This window comes from Octopus bimaculoides, chromosome 3, assembly GCF_001194135.2.
Source record: "Octopus bimaculoides isolate UCB-OBI-ISO-001 chromosome 3, ASM119413v2, whole genome shotgun sequence".
NCBI classification, from domain to species: domain Eukaryota; kingdom Metazoa; phylum Mollusca; class Cephalopoda; order Octopoda; family Octopodidae; genus Octopus; species Octopus bimaculoides.
The window spans coordinates 133,854,818-133,860,343 of NC_068983.1; positions in this window are offsets into that span (position 1 = coordinate 133,854,818).

The window sequence follows — 5,526 nt, forward strand, 5'->3', positions numbered from 1 at the left end:
ATCATGCATGCCAGAAGAACACTACTCTTCAGTAAGGGGTCTCTTTGGACCAAATGCACCAACCCAGGGGGCTCCTTTGACATGAGGAAATGGGTGCTTTTGACATTGTGGACTTACCTGACCTAGTTGGTTTCTTCATCCTAGACATACTAAAAAAGAAATTCCTTTCAACTAGCTTTGGCCTCTACAGGGACAACACACTGGCAATATCAAGCAGGGCTAATGGCCACATGCTAGATAGGCACAGAAAGGACTTCACAAGCACTATGAACTCCCTCGGACTGAAGGTAACTATAGAGACCAACCTGATAATGGTAGATTTCCTTGATGTGACCCTGGACCTGGAATCAAGTGCCTATAGGCCCTTTAGGAAAGCAAATGAAAAGTTGTCATACATTAACACAGGTTTCTGCCATTCAGCCATAGTGTTCAGGAACCTAGTTAAGGGCGTCAGCAGGAGAATCTCCAGCTTGTCTTCAAGCAAAGAGATTTTTTATGCTGCTGCCCCTTACTACAACCAGGCTCTGGCTGCCAGTAGTTTCAAGGGTATTATTGGTTACATAACAGAACCTAATCACACCAAAAGTTTACATCGCCATTCTCTTTAAACGTTAAGACTAGAGTAGGTAAGCTCTTCCAGATGATGATAGTTACAGAGAGGGTCATAGCCCAACTAATTAGGGAGAGAGTTAGCCTAGATGAGATGTAGTTCGGTTTTATGCCAGGCAGAAGCACCACTGAGGTTATATTTCTGGTAAGGCAACTGCAGGAGGAATACCTAGCCAAAGATAAACCTTTGTACTTGGCTTTTGTTGACTTGAAGAAAGCCTTTAACAGGGTACCCCGATCCCTTATCTGGTGGTCAATCCAGAAACTGGGGATAGATGAGTGGCTGGTAAGAGCTGTACAAGCCCCATACAGGGATGCTGTCAGTAAGGTGAGGGTTGGCAATGAGTATCGTGAAGAATTCCAAGTAGAAGTAGGGGTTCACCAAGGATCAGTCCTCAACCCGCTCTTATTCATTGTAGTCCTCCAGGCAATAACAGAAGAATTCAAGACAGGCTGCCCCTGGGAGCTCCTCTATGCCGATGACCTTGCTCTAATAGCCGAATCATTGCCAGAACTGGAATCATTGCAGAAGTTTAGGGTGTGGAAGCAAGGTTTAGAATCAAAGGGTTTTTAGGTTAACCTAGCAAAAATCAAAGTCTTAGTAAGTAGGAAGGCTGTCAGAACACAACCACCTTCAGGTAGTTGGCTCGTCTCGATCTGTAGAAAAGGCGTGAGTAGAAACTCCATACGATGTGTCCGGTGTAAACTATGGACACAAAAGGTGCAGCAATATCAAAGGAGGGTTAACCGGGAAAATAGATTTTGTGTGTGGCAGATGCACTGGGACAATAAACACTGAAGATGTACAGAAAACTGATTCCATCACATACCAGGGTGAGAAACTAGAAGTAGTTAATAGCTTCTGCTACCTAGGCAACCAAGTTTGTAGTGGGGACGGTTACTCTGAGAGCGTAGCAACTAGAGTAAGAATAGCCTGGGCAAAGTTCAGGGAGCTCCTACTTCTGCTGGCAACTAAGGGTCTCTCGCTCAGGGTGAAAGGTAGACTGTATGATGCATGTGTGCGAACTGCCTTGCTACACGGCAGTGAAACATGGGCCATGAATGCTGAGAACATGCGTAGGCTTGAAAGAAATGAAGCTAGTATGCTCGGCTGGATGTGTAATGTCAGTGTGCATACATAACAGAGTGTAAGCGCCCTGAGAGAAATGTTGGACATAAGAAGCATCAAATATGGTGTGCAAGAGAAGCGACTGCGCTGGTATGGTCACATGTGACATATGAATGAGGAAAGCTGTGTGAGGAAGTGCCACTCTCTAACTGTAGAAGGAACCTGTGGAAGAGGTAGAACCAGGAAGATATGAGATGAGGTGGTGAAGCATGACCTTCGAACATTGGGCCTCACAGAGGCAATGACAGGAGACCGGGACCTTTAGAGATATGCTGGCAACTAAAGTGAGATCGCAGCCACGCATGTCCGGCCCTGTTAAGAATACCCTGATGCGTCGGGCAATATGATATGCTTGAGAAGACCTGTTGTGTCAAATAAGACCAATATCGTAGCTGGGGTTGGTGCCCCTGGATGACTCCCGTGCCGGTGGCACGTAAAAAGCATCATCCGAACATGGTCGATGCCAGGTCTGCCTGATTGGCTCCCAAGCCCGTGGGGCAGGTAAAAAGCACCAACAGATTGTGACTGATGCCAGTACCCCCAGACTGGCTCCTGTGCCGGTGACACATAAAAAGCACCATCCGAACGTGATCGTTGCCAGGCCCGCCTGACTGGTTCCTGTGTTGGTGGCATGTAAAAAGCACCCACTACACTCTCGGGGTTGTTGGCGTTAGGAAGGGCATCCAGCTGTATAAACATTGCCAGATCAGATTGGAGCCTGGTGCAACCGCTGGCTTTCCAGACCTCAGTCAAACCGTCCAACCCATGCCAGCATGGAAAACGGACGTTAAACGATGATGATGATGACAGACACTTCCTCCGTACCAATAGATTCAACAAAATATTTAATAGACATACACTGAGATATTATCCTTTAGCTGTCACCTAATGTAAAAAGATTTTAGTAGGTAGGCCCAGACCCAAGGCTGAAGCAGGATGCTCATGCAGGGGTAACACAATTTGTCCACTAAACAGCCCCATGCAATAAGGAAACAGTTGTTTATAAGGCAGAAGTAACAGCAACAGGACCCAATGGACAACTGAGCATGTGGAAGTATGTGGAGGCAACGGAAGGCTCCTTCAGAACCCGTTTTAATAACCACAAGTCCTCTTTCAACATCCCAGAGAGATGTAATACCACAACCCTAGCCAAGCATGTCTGGGCTTTGAAAGAAAGTGCCACGGAGTACAGCATATAGTGGAGGATCCTAGAAAGATGCAAATCATATTTCATTTACAAGTAGTGCAGATTATGCCAGGCTGGGAAGAGAGCAATTTTAAAAGGTACCCAATGCCCAGATGTTTACCTGAATAGCAGAAGTGAGATGTTTAATTCTTACCCGTCTGAAAGGAAGTACAGTCTATCGTATCACCATGCTCCACAATGACTGCCTCAGCCTTCCGCAAACAACCTTCCACCAATGCCCTCGGGCCCAGTAAAAATAGTTTGACCAAAGCACACACTAATGCACCCATGTACACACACACATCCCTATAAGACAGATACCCCACAAAATAAACTTCTACTACCCCCAACACATACGCCTTCACACAAATTGTACCCCCACTTATACAGAGACCCCACACACACATTACACACTGCACGCTAACATAAACCCCTCCCCCGACTTTATCCTTTACAGAAAGAAAACAGACCAAAGAACACAGCTACTAGCGGACTTTGTAGAAACTGATAACTGACAACACCAGCTATGAACTGTCCTGGCTTTCTAGGAGGTGTGGATTGTGCTCGGAAAAATCCCTGTCTATTCTACTTACTAGGGAAAGAGTAATTAGTAAACTAACGGAACGGAATGCACGATGCTTATACGCTAAGAGAGCGACCTTCACCCACTACAGCCCTGTAAACGCAGCACCCTTACTACCATAACTCACAAAGCACTATGAACCCCGTACTAGGATTGCACTGACGGATATATCTGTCTATATCTTTTCTACTATAGGCACAAGGTCCTAGACCATTATATTAGCTGAACCTCTCGCTTCATGGCCCTCAACCTACCGACGGACCAACCGATTGGTCTATATTCCGTCAATCCTACTTTCCCAGCGACCAATCGACTGGTACATTTGTTTGCATTTGCAATTTAATTGGATGCTCTATTTTAATGTTTCGTACAACTCACAATGTCACCGTGACACAGCTTGGAAAACAGGAAATAGATACCTTGAGATAATGAGAGAGCTTCTACTCTGTGAAATCGATCGATTTGTTAGAAATGGCAATCGAATTTCTCTACTCCCACATCATGCTTCCTCAAAATTAGAAAGACACATTTAATACAAATCACTGAATTGAAGCATGGAAATGAAAGGATCTTTTCCGTTTGGCTGCCAGATTGTCAAACAGATTATTACCTCCGCCAAGGAAGGAGGTTATGTTTTCATCGGCGTTGGTTTGTCCGTCTGTGTGCAAAATAACTCAAAAAGTTGTCAACAGTATTTAATGAAACTTGCAGGAAAAGTTGGTAACGACAAAAGGAATAGATGATGAAATTTTGGTAGTGATCCGGGAATTTTTATGGATTCTTGAAGGATTTTTCATTTGTTATATTTACTTTACGTGAAGTATTACAATGTTACATTCTTTGATTATCTTCCTTGAAAACACATCGTTTCCACGTAACCTGTGGTGGCGTTGCTGTTTAGAGACAGTGTTGCTGATGACGATGGTCGAGATAAGTATGAGAGGAGGATAAAATAGTATCGGTGGTTATAATGGCAACAGGAGCGGTGTGATGTGTGATGCTGAGGTGATGGTGGTAATAGTGGTGTTGATGATAGTGTTAGTTGTGTGATGGTGGTATTGCAGTGGTTATACTGGTTGTGGTGGTGAAAGTGACTGTCAAGGTAACCGTCATGATAACATTGATGGCGGTGTATATGGTTGAAGTGGAAGCAATGACAATGCTGCTGGTGATGTTGGTGGTTGTGAACTGCTTCAGATGATTCCTGTTTTTAAAGGGGTTTTTATTTCTTAAAATCATATGGCTGTGTTATTTTTTTTTACCCGGGCCAATGAGGTTATGTCTTTGCCGGCGTTGGTTTGGGAAAATGGGCGATTTTCAGCATGCGTGTATATGGGTGGAAATGAGCTGCTTAGCGGAGGTCTGCGCTCTCTGAGTGCTTTTCTGGTTTAATAAGTAACTTTTGAGTATTTACAAATTCGTTTGACTTATTCGGGATACTAAAACCTATTTTTGTATCTTTCCTCGAATTGCTTTGGCTTCTTTATTAATCCTGCAGATATATGAACCTGTTTCATCATAGGTATGCACAATTCAGGCTTGTGGGGCTAAACAAATACATCTGTAGTGAAACTAACACCTCGATAGCCATTATATACAAAGAAGCCATCTTCTCTCGCTGTTATAAATATATTCAAGTTCAGGCGTAGTAGAAAACATCTTTCCCTGTCATCACATGACTAATTATTATTTGAAGCGGCAACTGCTTCGTACCGTTCCCGCCAGAACGCAAACTGACCAATCACAGCTGCTAATAAGGTCACGTGATAGTGTTTTTCTAATACCTCTCTGGAGCCCCTATTTTGCTTTAAATAGCCTAAATTCAGCTGCAAAATTCGTCTCTTAGAGACCTGTTCCGTGTACCACACAGAGCAGCAGCAGCAGTTCCAGCGACGACATCAACAGCATCTCCAACGACGACTACCAGCATCGTCGCCGCCAGTCAACACGACACTACGACCACCACTATCGTCGCCGCCAGCGTCAACACCACTTCAACTACGAACTACAAGATTCGCC